At 36.3% G+C, this 15937-nt stretch overlaps 1 long non-coding RNA gene across 1 annotated transcript; it reads right to left on the bottom strand.

Moving 5' to 3' along the window:
- Nucleotides 1-9865: 9865 nt before the first annotated feature.
- Nucleotides 9866-14739, bottom strand: LOC130055148 (uncharacterized). Its single transcript, XR_008803414.1, has 3 exons — nucleotides 14664-14739; nucleotides 13568-13983; nucleotides 9866-10976 (listed from the first exon to the last, which is right to left on the bottom strand). It is a non-coding gene; the product is annotated as an uncharacterized LOC130055148 (long non-coding RNA).
- Nucleotides 14740-15937: the final 1198 nt, after the last annotated feature.

Here is a 15937-nt window from a genome sequence, read left to right as displayed (position 1 = left end):
TCGATTTGAGATATCCCTGTGAGCTCGAAATAAAGGACACCACAGAGTCGTCCACTTCTGCTTCATACTTAGATATTTTATTGAAAGTAGACATTAACGGCAAACTGACAACTCAACTGTATGAAAAACGGGATGATTTCAGCTTCACCTGCATATGGTGTTTATATATCTCAACTGATTCGATATGCAAGAGTTTGTTCTGGGTATAGTCAGTTTTTAAATCGAGATAAGCTACTGACAAACAAGTTGATGGTACAGGGATTTCAACAGTCTCGATTGAAGTCAGCATTTCGCAAATTCTATGGTCGTTATAACGATCTAGTTCGTCAATACAGCCTCGCATTGGGTTAAATGCTGTCTGACGTGTTTCATACCGATTGTTAAGCCGTTCTTGGCACACTGATTTGACTGCGGATAACTCCGTTTACCTGATCAGGATATGGGGCTCACGGCGGGTGTGACCGGTCAACAGGGGATGCTTACTCCTCTTAGGCACCTGATCCCACCTCTGGTGTGTCCAGGGGTCCGTGTTTGCCCAACTATCTATTTTGTATTGCTTGTAGGAGTTATGAGATTGATCACTGTTCGTTATCTTCACCTTGCATATCGATACCATTTATCCCAGTGAACTCGAAATAAAAGACACCACGGAGTCTTCCACATCTGCTTTGTACATAGATACTTCTCTCCTCACGAAAATAGCAACAGTGTGAAATGAAAGAGAATCTTCAAACATACTGTGCAGAAATATAATGTCAGAAGTGGTGGAAATCTAAATTTGGATTCTAAAGACTTTTAAATAAATTTGAATACCCAAAGCTTTTCTCTAATCAACATCAAAACCTATGACTTTTCAACACTTTACACGACAATTCCTCGCGATAAATTAAATTTATGACATCAAAATGGGAAAAGGAAATATTTGTATGTAATGAATAATCATCCAGAAAATTAATTTGTTAAACACCACTTTGATTCAACGCACAAGTACTCTGAAATGGAAATCAAAAATATGCTGGAATTCCTCATTAACTATATTTTTGTAATCTTTGGTGATTAGGTCTTCCAACAAATTGTGCTCCTTTGTTAGCTGACCTGATTTATATTCTTATGACGCAGAATCTATTCAAAAGCTTGTACATGAGAAGAAAATTATCTTGCTGTTCAACTCGACAATAGAGATATCGACGATGTTTTATCTATTTTCATTTCGATTCACTATCCGTGTGAACTAAAGAAAAAACCAACAAGACAAAGTCCTCCACATCTGTTTCGCACTTAAACATTTTATTGAAAATGACTATTAACGGCAAACTAACAACTCAACTTTATGACAAAATGGATGATTTCAACTTCTCCATCGGTAACTTCCCATATATATTTAGCAATATCCCACTATCATTTGCATATGGTGTTTATATCTCCCAACTGATTTGATACACAAGAGCTTGTTCTGCGTATGTTAAATTTTTAAACCGAGGCAGGCTATTAACAAGCAAGTTAATGTTACAGGAGTTTCAACAGTCTCCTTTAAAGTCAGCAGTTCACAAATTCTATGGTCGTTGTAATGATCTATTTTGCTAATACAACGTATATTTGGGTCAAATACTGTCTGACGTGTTTCATACCGCCGTATGATCGGTCAACAGGGAATGCTTACTCCTCCTATGCGCCTGATCTCACCTCTTTTATGTCCAGGGGTCTGTGTTTGTCCAATTCTCTATTTTGAATTCTTTACAGATTGATTGATTTCATATTGTCAATTCCACTCCGAAGAATGTTTTACTCATATGGAGACGTCACCACTGCCAGTGAAGGGCTGCGAAAAAATTTGGGTCTATGCTCGGCGCTTATGGCGTATGAGCAGGGAGGGATCGCTTTTTGCGGTCTCACCCAAAGGATCGCCCCATTTAGTCTTCTCTTGAGACAAGCAAGGGGTATTGAGGACCTATTCTAACGCGGAACCTCACGGGACTATTCATCATAGGAGTTGTGAGATTAATCACTGTTATAGATAGATAGATGGATGGGTGGGTGGAGATAGATAGATAGATAGATAGACAGGCAGGCAGATAGATAGATAGATAGATAGACAGGCAGGCAGACAGATATATATATATATATATATATATATATATATATATACGGCGTATATAACTTAAATGGCCACAGGTCGTGGTAGCTCTGTGGTAGAGCGTTCGCTTCGTAACCGGGAGGTTGTGTGTTTGAGTCCCGCTCGTGCAAAAACCTAAAACGTAAATTACTTCTTTGCCAAATGGTCAGTATTTAGAAGTGAGAATCATGCATAAGACCTCCCGTGTCGCGGCAAGCGTTGACACGTTAAAGAACTCTCATTGCTACTGACATACGCTCTAAACATAGATCTGAATTTGTGGTATGTTCACCTACAACTGGTGACGTCTCATAATGAATGCAGAATTCTCGATGGGACGTGAAACAGACAAAGTGAAAAGACCAACGACAGGAACAATAATGTTGTTAATTTTTCATTTGTAAAATATGTACAAAAAACTTGGTTGCTTCGTTGTTTTACGTCCCATCGAGAACAAATCAAAAGAACTGCCACAAAACTTCTGTATGGTGTTACATGCAAAATCCGACATTTTAATTTGCCAATAGTCTGCCAGTTAGATCTTAAAATTTGACAAAATTATTTGCCTTATCATATTTTATACATGTGAAATACAGTTACATTTCATTTTATTGATTAATTGAAATCTTGAAATTTGTTAAAAACCTTAAATCAAGTATTCCAACTTCCATGATGTATCTTGAAAATGTTAGATATCCGCGGATAGTTTCAGGTCCGTATCATTATACCTACTGGACAAAGGTTATAGTAGCAACAGAGGACAAGCTGGTAAAGATCAATTCAGGGTAACAACAGAGAAAATATATTGGACCGGAATTGGTTTTACTTTAAACTTTACCAGGTGAGAAATTAGTAGAGTACATTTATAATGTAGGTGTGTACTTTAGTAAGATTGTGCTTGTGGGTAATTTCTTTGTTGTGGTGGTATTGACAATCATACAAATGATGATGATGATGATGGTGATGGCGATGATGATGATAATAATAATGTGCGGCATTTATATAGCGCATTATATAATTTGTAATTATTCTAAGCACTTTAACAATGTAAAATGTAAAACATGATAAGATTAATCAGAGCATAAAATATAACATCCAAATAAAATAAAACAATTTAAACATTACGAGTTCATGCGACAAACCAGAATATACTTTAAAAAAGAATATATTACAAAATATGGTTATAAAATTTCCTAAAAAGATATGTTTTGAGGTTTGTCTTAAAACTTTTGACAGTGCCACACGATTGGATGTCTATCGGTAAACTGTTCCATAGTGTGGCAGCTGTTACATCAAACCTTCGATCTCCATACGTCTTTGTACGAACACGGGGTTTTTCTAGCAGTCGTGAATTGCATGAACGCAGAGATTGTTTTGGTTCGTACACAGTGATGAGGTCGCTGATATAGGCCGGTGCAAATCCGTTTAGTGCCTTGTGTGTGTGTAGTAAAATCTTGTATTCAACACAGGAATCAACTGGAAGCCATTGCAAGGACACAAGCACCGGTGATATATGGTCATGCTTCCTGACCCGGGCAACAAGTCGAGCTGCTGAGTTTTGGATTGTCTGTAGCCTGCTCAGATCTGTTTGGGGTAGACCTTTAAATAGTGCATTTCCATAGTCTAAGCGTGATAACACAAGAGAACATACAAGTGTCTTGCAGGCGTCATCATTGATGAAAGAACGAATCCGTGCAATATTCCGTAGATGATAATAACAAGAACGAGAGATGGAACTAATATTATTTTTAAAAGAAAGTACCCTGTCGAAGAAAACACCAAGGTTTCGAACACAGTCCGAGTTGGAAACAATGGTATTTCCAAAAGACAGTTGAAAAGATGGTGAAACGTTTGAATGTTTCGAAGTAAACACTATAAATTCAGTTTTTTCTTCGTTTAATTTCAGCAGGTTGACGTTCATCCAAGATTTGATATCTGCTAAGCATTCCTGTAGCCGCGATGAGATAGCATTCCATGCATCTGTAGGTCTAAAAACTAAGTATGCCTGGGTATCGTCAGCATAGCAATGATACATGATCTGATGTCTGCGGCAGATTTCACCAATCGGTTTTGCAAACATTGCATAAAGTCTTGGTCCCAGAACTGACCCTTGGAGCACTCCATATGGAAGCAGAAAGTCCTTAGACTTTGCAGTTCCTACAACCACTTTCTGACTACGGCCAGTTAAGTAAAATTTTATCCATGTAGGTGCTGCACCAGTTATACCAAATGATACCTCCAGTCGCTTAATGAGAATTTGATGGTCTATAACATCAAAAGCTGCTGAAAGATCTAGCATCACCAAGGCAACACAAGAACCTTTATCCAATGCTGTCACAATATCGTGGTGTACCCTTAGAAGAGCTGTTTCTGTTGAGTGACAAGGACGATATGCAGACTGGGCCACGTCATTTAGGTTGTTTGAATCTATATGGTGCCCTATGCGAGCTGATACCACTCTTTCCAAAATTTTGGAATGATGATTGAGAAAGAAATTAAAGCATAAATACTTTATTGGAATGGCTAATAAATTGACCATCAAAATTCCTATAACTTTTGGAAAACTCTTAAACATAGCATAGTAAATTTCAAATTAAATACCATTACTCCTGAAATACAATTTGTAACTCATTATGAATATACCCCATAATTCTGCAATCTTTGAGACTGAAACTATTAAAATATCCATTCACATGCAAAAATAAAGAATTTTAAATGTAGCAAGGCTGCTGGACCTTATTTAATACTCAACGAGTTTATCAAAGCTGCCCTCTATTGGCCTCTAATATCATTCTTATGACACTTACAACACTAACTACTTATTTGGAATCTAGCACAGATAACATCTTTATACAAATCAGGTGACTCTGGTAAGACTTTTTAATGGACAAAATCGTTTAGATGGATATTTACTTAGCAAACATCAATTTGGCTATGTGCTCGGTTTTTGCGGTTTCATACGATGGGCCGCCCCATTTTATCGGCTTTTACAAAAGCCAAAGGATACCGAGGACCCGGAGGAGCCGGATTCCCACGGGAATAGATATTTAGGTGTTATCTTCACATACTATTGGTAAACCAAAACAAGAAGCAGAACAACTAGCAGATCGTGCTAGGAAAGCATATTACTCCATAAAAAGTTAACTCCTTTGTAGTAAACGGTCTTTGAGAACTTATTGAAATTATATCCTTCACCTGTTGAACCTGTTCTTCTTTACAGAGCAGAAATATGGATATCTGGCTTCAATATTATTACAAACAAATGTAATAATCTCCCCTTTCAAAAAATCCAACATCTCAACTTTTAAGATATTCTAGGTGTACACAACAAGGCTTTAAATTTAGAGGTCAAATATGAACTAGATGCTCTGCCACTGTGTTTAAGGTCTTTACTTTAATGTTCAAATATTTTCAAGATTAAATAATTGCACCCGGCCTAACGGTATTAACAACGAAATACTTATTGCTGCAAAGCTAGAGGATGATGAATTACACAATATTCTAGATAAAAGGGATCTTTTCAAAACTCAATACATAAATTATCAACTTCAAAAATATATTCAACAATATATTGCTAACTTCTACACGACAAATGTACATACAAATTACAGAGTACCAAATGAAGAACAGTGGCAAATTATCATTTTACGGTCAAAAGATAAATACTGGCGAAGACAAAGAACAGTGATAAATCTTATAATCCCATAAGGAATACAAAATAAAAGAACAGGGCAATCACGGACTCCCCTTTCGACCGAGCACACCCGCCGTGAGCCCCATTTTATGTATGCAAAATAATTAGGAGCGTGTTGTGTTTCCATGTAAATGTACCCTTAAATAGATGAACCCTTCTATGAAAAGAGGATGGACTATACATGAAACTACATTAAACTTATTACATCTGAAGTGTATGTGTCAAATGAAATTTATTTACAGGTGTTTCTTGCAGAGGGAAATGTTCCAGCAGAAAACTACAACTTTTTCATTGACATTCTTTTGGATACAATAAGGTAAGTGCAGGATAATAACATACAGTGAAGGACTAACTGTCAAGCTTGTTTGTATTGTGGATAAATATGTAAAACTTATAAAGTACAAATTCTGATGCACCAGATACGCATTTCGACAAATAATGTCTCTTCAGTGATGCTCAAGGTGAACTAATGGAAATCCGAAATAACAATAAACTTGTAAGAACTATAAGAAAAACATTGTGAAAAAGACTGGTGTCAAAATCTAAGGACCAGAGCTAAGCATGAGGTGAATCTGATTTTGCAGAAATTAACTCATACTTCCTTCATCATTACATTTTCTTTCCTTCGTTATTGAATGTATATCTTTATAATACAGGCAAACAAGATACTGATTCTTTATAATACATCATGTGTAGATATTTATGCCTCCGGAATCGAAGATTCAGGGATATATATATAGTTCCTTGGCCTGACTGTCTGTCTGTGGGGGAAAACTCTCACCTTGTTCATATCTTTTACACCATAAGAGGTAGAGCTTTCATATTTGGTATGTGAATTTTTTGAGGCAAGACATTTCCATTGACACAAAAATCTACATATCGAAATACATCATGTGTGGATAGTTTTACACACTGAATCGAAGATAGAAATAAAAGGTTAAATACTAGTCACTGAAATTGTATAGGTAAAAAAAACTAGTCATGGAAACAGTTAAATCCTACTCTGAAATAGTATAGGTTAAACACTTGTCCCTGACACTTCTGCTTCATACTCATTTATTGTATTGAAAGTAGACATTAACGGCAAACTAACAACTCAACTTTATGACAAACGGGATGATGTCAGCTTATCCATCGTCAACTTCCTATATTTATGTAGCGATATTCCCTTATCGCTGCATATGGTGTTCATATCTCTCAGCTGATTCGATATCCAAGAGTTTGGTTTGCTTATGGCCAGTTTTTAAAATCGAAGCAGGCTACTGACAAAGAAGTTGATGGTGCGGAGATTCCAACAGTCTCGTTTAAAGTCAGCATTTTGCAAATTATATGGTCGTTATAACGATCTGATTTGCTAATACAATCTATCAATTGGTCAAATGCTGTCTGACGTGTTTCATACCGATTGCTAGGCCTTTTTTGGCTCACTGATTTTGACTATGGATATCTCCGTTTACCTGATCACGATATAGGGCTCACGGCGGATGTGTTCGGTCGACAGGGAATGTTTATTCCTCCTATGAACCTGATCCCAACTCTGGTATCTTCAGGGGTCCGTGTTTCCCTAACTCTCTATTTTGTATTGCTTATAGGAGTTATGATATTGATCACTGTTCGTTATCTTCACCTTTCTAGGTACTTGAAGGTGTCCATGTTCTTAAATTGAAGGTCGTCGATGGTAATGCTCGGCGGCTGTGAGACGCTCATCCGTGCAGGCTGAACGGGAACTTCGGTCTTCCCCAAGCTGATTGTCAGACCTGTGGCCTTCAATTCGACATTTAGATATATCGACGACATGTTATCTATTAACAATAATAACTTTCCTTCATATGTCGATTCCATATATCCATGTGAACTCAATATAAAAGACACCACAGAGTCGTCCACTTCAGCTTCATACTATATTTTATTGAAAGTAGATATTAACGGCTAACTAACAACTCAACGTTATGACAAACGGAATGATTTCAGCTTCTCCATCGTTAACTTCCCATATTCGTGTAGCAATATTCCATGATCACCTGCATATGGTGTTAATATCTCTCAACTGATTCGATACGCAAGAGCTTGGTCGATGTATGTTCAGTTTTTAAATCGAGGCAAGCTACTGACAAAGAAGTTGATGGTACAGGGGTTTCAACAGTCTCGTTTAAAGTCAGCATTTCGCAATTCGCAAATCATATGGTCGTTATAACGATCTAGTTTGCCAATACAACCTATTATTGGGTCAAATGCTGTCTGACGTGTTTCATACCGATTGTTAGATCGCTTTTGGCATAATGATTTTGACTACAGATAACTCTGTTTACCTGATCAAGATATAGGGTTCTTGGCGAGTGTGAGCGGTAGACAGGGGATGCTTACTCCTCCTAGGCACCTGATCCCACTTCTGGTGTGTCCAGGGGTTCGGTGTTTGCCTAATTCTCTATTTTGTATTGCTTGTTGGAGTTATGAGATTGATCACTGTTCGTTATCGTCACCTTTCACCAAACAGAGAAAATATTTCGACGATCGTCTGTAGGTTCAGTGCTGCAAAAGGATTTGCGATTTTCTAAATTGCGACTGCTTACTTGTGCGTTTCGAGTAGGAAACGAGCAATAGCTCTAAAGAAAATATGAGTTGTCCATTGATTATTTTACAAAGTTATCTTTAAGTAGGAAATGACAATTGTATATTTATTGTCGTCTGCAACTTCCTTAGTGAATGTAAACAAGCATAATATTACCATGCGTCGAAAATCTAGTCAACTGAGTGAGAAAGTTAAACATCATATCGTAACTCTTAAAAGCGAGAATCAAAAAACTTCGGAAATCGTTCGACTGTTGACTATTAGTGAATCTGCCGTTGGATCTGTGTGGAAAAAATATATTCAACGGGGAAATGTGGAAAATTTACCGCGAGTTGATAAACCTCGAAGGTTGTCGCACAGGGTTGGAAACTGGGTTACATGGGCGGTGAAAAGCAACAGATACAGGACATTAAATGATATTACACTGGATTTAAATGAAAGAAAATGTCCTACAGAAACTGTCCATAAATGTACAATCCAGATATTTCTTAGAAAGAAAGGATATCAAAGAAAAGTGGTACGAAAACGCATGGTTATTTGTTAAGTTAACCGGAAAAAGCGATTATTTTGTTGTTTAGGGACACGACGTCTGACAGTGGAACAGTATTGGCAGAGTATCATATTTTCTGATGAAATGAAATAACCACAAGATTTATGTATCGAGAAAAGCAAATGAGGCGTATTTATCGCAGTGCATTAGCCCTCCACGTAAACGTCGGGTTTCAATTAAGGTGTGTGGATGCATCTCTTATGATGGTATGGAGACTTTGTGTCTTGTTGATGGCATACTTGATGAACATTTGTGGCCAGTTATAGTGAGATCTTTTCTCAATAAACCTTACCTATTTCAAGACGACAACGCACCCGCGCACAGGGCCAGGGTGACTTGTGAATATAAACAAAATAACAACATTCCCTCCATAACATGGCCGGCGCAGTCCCCGGACATTAATATAATTGAAAATATTTGGTTGAAAATAAAACGTTCACCTCAAAACACGGCCAGAAATATCACCAACCGAGATGAACTTTTTAACGCTATACTTGACATATGACAAAACATTGCCCCTGAATATGTTAAAAACCTGTACCTATCAATTTTCCGTCGGATTCAGGCTGTAGTAAGCAACTCACAAAGTATTAAGAATTGTAAGTCAGTTTTTCAGACCTTTTTATTGCTTGCAAAATGTTAAGTGCGTCCTTGTTTACGGACGACATTTTGAAAAATCGCGAATACTTTTGCCATAGCTCTGTAGTTCCTTTCATGAGCCATCAGGGCACAGTCGTCGGCAAACAGGGCTTCGGTGAACAGTTTCTTAAATGACTTTGTTTATGCTGCTACGCGGCGAAGGTCGAACAATGAGCCGTCCAGACGATATCGGACATAGATGCCAAGGTCAAGGTCACATGAATAAAAGAGATTGAACAACCACACTGGAACTCCGGAAGGTTCTGTTTCGGAGATGGATGCAATCAGTTTGTTCAGGATGATGCGTGCTAGAATTTTGCCTGCCATTGAGAGCAGTGAAATACCACTGAAGTTCCCGCAGTTAGTAAGTTATAGCGAAAGGACTAATATTATTCCGAATACTAAAGTAAAGGGGGGATTGTCACTATAAAGGGGAAGTCTTCCGGGGAGAAGCCTCACTATATAGCCAGTCTTCCGGAGGAGGTCTCACTATATGATACCGGGTTGCTTTTAGAATCACAAGATAAACTGGTCCCATGTTTCCGTGAAGGACTAGTTAAACACGAGGTTAAATCAGTAGAATTTACAGCCATACATAGGTAAACAGTAGTTGTGGTTGGTTGGTTTTGTATTGTGAAATTTCCCCCCATATGGAGACGTCACCGTTCCTGGCGAAGGGCTGCAAAAGTTAGAGATATGCTCGGCCTTACTGCCTTTGAGCAGGGAGGGACCTTTATCGTGCCACACCTGCTGTGACACAGGAACTCGGATTTTCGAGTCTCTTCCTAAAGACCGCCCTATTCAGTCATCTCTTACGACAACCAAGGGGTATTGAGGATCTAATCTAACCCAAATCCGCACGGAAACAGTGGTAATGGAAAATATATATTCTATGACTTGATAATTGAACAACGATTTAAACCAATCAAACCAATATAAACGATCCCTCGGATACAATACAAATGTAAAATTATATAATGCGAATGAAAATAATATTACAAACATACAAACGAAAAAAATACAAATGAAAATGTATACAATACAAATGGAAAATCAAATACTACAACGTTTGACATGTCATACAATCGGCATACACCAGTTTGACAAATGAAATCCAATCAGAATGGTGGGAATTCCAGCGTCATCGAAAGCAAGTTTTAGACTTGTCCCTGGTAGGGGTGGAAGTGGGTTAACCTATCCGTGCTGTATATATATCCTTCGTCTGTCATACTTTCAGAAACAAGGACAGTGGTTTAGGGATTTTCCGGTTTAAAGGAGGTGGTTGTGTGCTTGTCTGTTGCTTCCAGATAATCTACTATGTTTTGTACCAGCTCAGAGTGGTATTCGAAACGTGGAAAATCACTTGTGATGAACTTCAATGTCTAATGTGTACCATTTTCAGCAACTAGACCTGTCAATGATAATTTCTTTTTTTAAAAATCATACTTCAGTATTTCAAAAGTACATACATGTATATCAGGATAACCAGAAGGAATTCAGTATACATGCATGACCTTTGGAGTGAATTAATCTTATTATTAATGAATTTTATGAAAATTAAATTGTAAAAGTATGTTTTGTAAACCAATGACAATTCTTTAAAAATCCTAACATTACCGCATTTAATTGTTTATCAGGATTGATTTTGACGCACATTCAACGTCGCGTTTTCTTTCCTTCTTAGTAAAAGGACTCAAATTTTTGATTGGGTGGATTTTACAAAACATAACGGGCGTTTTGGCAGTCGAAATATTTGGGTAAGTTTTCCAGCAAGGATGGAGTTGACTTTGTGAGCAAGTAGCTTTTCACGTTTGCATAGTTCATGTGACAACTCCCACATAACAATCCCCACTCACTGCCATATTCCCCTTTCCTTCCTCTCACTCTCTTCATTGCTTATTTCATCCAAATATTCAAAATTATGTTTTTCCAGGATGGTAATATTTTTCTCAAAAGCCTTCATAGTCGTTTTATCTGTAGCTCTTCTAGAATTTGTAATAAAACAAGATCATAATCTGAGCCACAAATAAAACCTATCATCCATCTTTATTTTCTCCTGTAATTGCAGAAATCTCTCTAATATAACTTGCAATGTTTGTTTTCTTTTTAAATTTATGAAATCAGTAAATAGATATGATCTACATTTAAAGAAAATCGATGGAAAAGGCTTTCCTGAATTAGAAATGTGTGAAAAAGGTCGTGTATGACTTTTAATCTTTTGTTTTTATGAATATTTTCTTATTCCTCGATATATTTTCCATTGTATTTACTTTTCCAATCATCTTATCCTAAAGTCAAAAATAGAGAGTAGTACAAGATGCTCGCTTTAATTCTAATTCTTAATAGCATTTTAGCCTTCATAGCTATTTACACGTAGTAAATCAACTTTTATACTTAGATTCGCATACCTGGAAAGACACAATTGATGGTGTTGTATCGAAGCAGAAACTTTCCCTATTAGGAGCTCATTACAAACACTCGTGACGTAAAACTGACCTTCATCCATATTTATACTCTTATTCCGTATTTGTCGTTTAAATATCTGTAGGATTCCCCAAAAAATAAGGACAAGCCTAATACATTTTATGTGTCAATACATTTTACATATAATCTAAACATAATTTTTTAAATCGTGAAAATTAACTAGTTAAAACACATGCACATGTATTGCATGCTGTATTCGTCGTGTTTGTTGCGAGTCCTATTCACAAACTAAACAGTATCCAGGTTGGAAATTTATTTCAAACTCGACACATTGTAATAAACAGAGATTTGACATGAAACATTTATAAAAACTAAAAATGTTTGAATTAAGAAAAATAATCTAGGTGGAAAACGTAATATGAAAAATATTTATGTATGTTCATGAGGGATTCCAACCTGATCGTTTTAAAAAAGGAAACATCTTTACATATAAAAGTCGATTACCTTACCCACGGAACCACGCAGTAGACAATACAGTACTAAGGAAAATTAACATACACGTGAAGTTTGAAATAATGTATGAAGTCGTTTCGATCTTTTGAAATTTACGAAAAACGCCCTCGTGAAACAAAATTTCAAAGCGAGTTTTTAGTGGAAAACTCAGAATACATGAACATGTTCATGCTAAATTTATTTTGTTTCACGGAAGACGTTTTTCTGAAATTCGGGGATACCCCTCCATTTAAACGCTAAAAATCGCTTATTGCTTGATTTAAACTCGAATTATTTTGGCTCATTTTTGTCAATACACGTCTTTTAAACTTATTTTCAAAACTGTTTGAATCAAGACATAAGTTCCAATTGCTTTTATAATTTATTTGAATAGCTTAATTCTATCGATCTTTCATGCAACACCTTTACGGAAATTAACATGAAACGTGCAACACCTTTCTTTTGAACCACTCCTATTAAGTAAGCAGGCTCTTATGTTGAGAAATAGATATCAGCACATTCTTATTAATTCACTCAAATTTTTTCCTGTTGACAAAACCTTTACCTAATCATGTCCTTGTTAAATTAATAAATATATCTTAATTATTTCCTTAAAATAGGTACTCGTTTATATATCATAAAAACCTATCTAGACTGTCTATTCATTTCACGATTGTCTTGTATAAAAAGTGTTCCTTATTTGCCTCCCTTACAAATATTAAAGTCATGAAAGTTATAACGTCAGAATTTCGTTTTCATACCATTAACTTTGTATTCATTACTTTACAACTTCAAACCCCAAAAAAGTGAAATTGCTTTTCATGCAATTATTGGAAGGAAACCTAAACATCTACACAGGTTTTTTTATGCGCATAGATTCTAGACTTTCAGTGTTATTTCGCAAGTGAAATTTAATTGTATTTTGGAAGAAGAGTTTAGTTGCAAGCAAGTATCTAACTTTCAATGTCGACCTTTACATTGTCAATGGCTTTTAGAATAATATACCGTGTCAAGATCATCAATTTCAAAGAAGTTAAACGTTTTGGAAAATTTCATGAATAGACAAAATTCACATAAAATTCTTACCATTTTGAACCAAATTTTGGCTTACTGGTAGAAAGAAGAATCATATGGTTTAGCAGGTGTCGTCTGTTTCCAAATGACTCTACCCTCCAATAGCTGATCTTTACTGGCACTTTTCGCCTGCCTGGTTTGGTCACCTGTCGTGTCACTTTCCTCACTACTACCGCCAGTGTTAGTAGAGACATTGCCTGAGACATTATCCCTCCATAGTCCTGCCTCGCCCATTCGTCCTCTAACTATCCCGCGTCTTCTACTTCCACAAATTACTATTACATGGAGTTGATTCTTTAGCATTGTCTCGTTTACCATCTAGTTTGATAGCATCTTCTGTCATACCAGGATGACTTCTTTTGTGCCTCTTGACATTGATTTACTTTAAACCGGTGTAATTTCAGCAAGTACAATTGAAGGTTCAAAAGCTTCAAAAGCAATAATTAGAAAGATAGTGTAATGATTCCAAAATGTTGTGGTCTAATCAAAAAAAAGAAATCTTTTATTAGTCAATGTCTAATGCCCCGTGATAAAAGGATATAAATACCAAGCATCAGCTAATTGATGCAAGCAATAAATGGATTGTTGCTCTTTTCAAATGAATTCATGATATATGTGTTATAATCAAGCGAGGAGTGCAATAATTTAGTTGATACGTGCATCAATTCAATTAAAGTGCGCAATAATTGAATTATTGTTCTCTTTCATTGAGTTCTTTGTGCGCATCAATTCAGTTAATGCGTGTGATTGTTGCTCTTTTAAAATAAATTAAGTTAATGATATCATTAATTCAGCTGATGCGTTCAATAACTCTTTTACAGAGAACATCCGCTTAATTCGAGATATCAGCATTTACAGCATCAGTTTCTTTCCGGATTTTGATATTGCGTGGAATAACTTTAAACCTTTAAAGTATATTCAAAATATCGTTTGTTTTTAACATAGACATTATCATTTTGAAAGTCGTCTTAATACCTAATCATTCAATATTCTGTGGACCTTCTAGTAATGTCTGCATTATGTTTAGCTCACACAAGTCTACAGTACTAAAAGTCGATTAGTTATGAAAATCATCGTATACTGTCTTTAAAATAGATTCTACTGGTACCTTTTCTTTGGGACGTAGCCACAACATCCATTCACATTAAATCAATAAGTAATATCAAGTTTACAGTCGATTATTTAGTAGTTTTGCGTAGTTATGACTCCGATTTACAATCAGTGTAGCGCTTGAATGCAAAATGAAAATAAGAACAGCATTTTGTGCTACTGTACGTCTATGTGTATCACGAATGACTACTCACCAAAAACAACTGATTCTGAAAGGCGATGAAGAGGAGCAAGGACAAACACTAAATAATCTGAAACAATATTAGTATCAAAATGATTGATTAGTGTTGTCGCCCGATACCCTTATTGCTTTACAGATATTATCAGTTTATTGCGTAAATCACATTTTAGAATGTAATAGTCGACTCTCTTATAATGCAAGGCAAAGATTTCTAACAGTGATCAACCTCATAATTCTCACAAGGAATACACAATAAAGAGTTTGGCAAACACGGACCCCTGGAAAATAACAGGTGGAACCATGTGCCTAGGAGTAGTAAGCATCCCCTGTCGACCGGTCATACCCGCCGTGAGTCCTATGCTAATGTAAAATTCTTATGAACAGTTAGTCATACTAAAGATATTGGTGTAACAGCAGATGTTAGTTGTTTTATACAGCATCATGAGTGTTGATAGTGAAAACCTTGTTAGAGTCAACGACAAGAATATCAAACTTTTGTAACATAAAGAACATCTAAGAATTGGAGCATGGAATGTGAAAACATATATGTGGTAAATCAGCACAAATTGTTACGGAGATGCATTCCTACAAACTTGTCATCCTTTGTATAAGTGAGTACACGTTGGATCAAGTGTGATATCTACGTACTAGAGACTATACACTAGTCAAGACTAACAAACGAGGAAAATATGGAAGGGGCGACAATCACAATAAGCAAAAACGGAGCAAAATAATCACTCATTGAATGGAGTTTTCAAAAATGAGAGAATATGTTTGCGAGATTCTATTCCAACTTGACCAAGCATGAAAAAATGACTACATTATGTACCTACAGAAGCAAATAAGGAGACTAACAACAAGGAACCCTTCATTCAGTTGAAAGTTAAAATATCGTAAGTCCGTAGCCCATACACATGTTGTGGAATGTAATGTACAGTTCCTGCGGAAGACGTGAGGTGATCGGACAACAAGCGCACCAGTTTTGGAAAACATTCTAGATCTGTTGTAAAGCAAGACTAACGAGGAAAGATCTACCCGGATTGATGTAAGAGTTTCCTCTCTTAGAGAGACTGCTATTTTTAGACTTGCCC

The sequence above is a fragment of the Ostrea edulis genome, chromosome 5 (assembly GCF_947568905.1).
Source record: "Ostrea edulis chromosome 5, xbOstEdul1.1, whole genome shotgun sequence".
In the NCBI taxonomy this organism is placed as follows: domain Eukaryota; kingdom Metazoa; phylum Mollusca; class Bivalvia; order Ostreida; family Ostreidae; genus Ostrea; species Ostrea edulis.
Note: the sequence above shows the minus strand (reverse complement) of the source record. Positions and strands in the feature narration are given on the sequence as shown.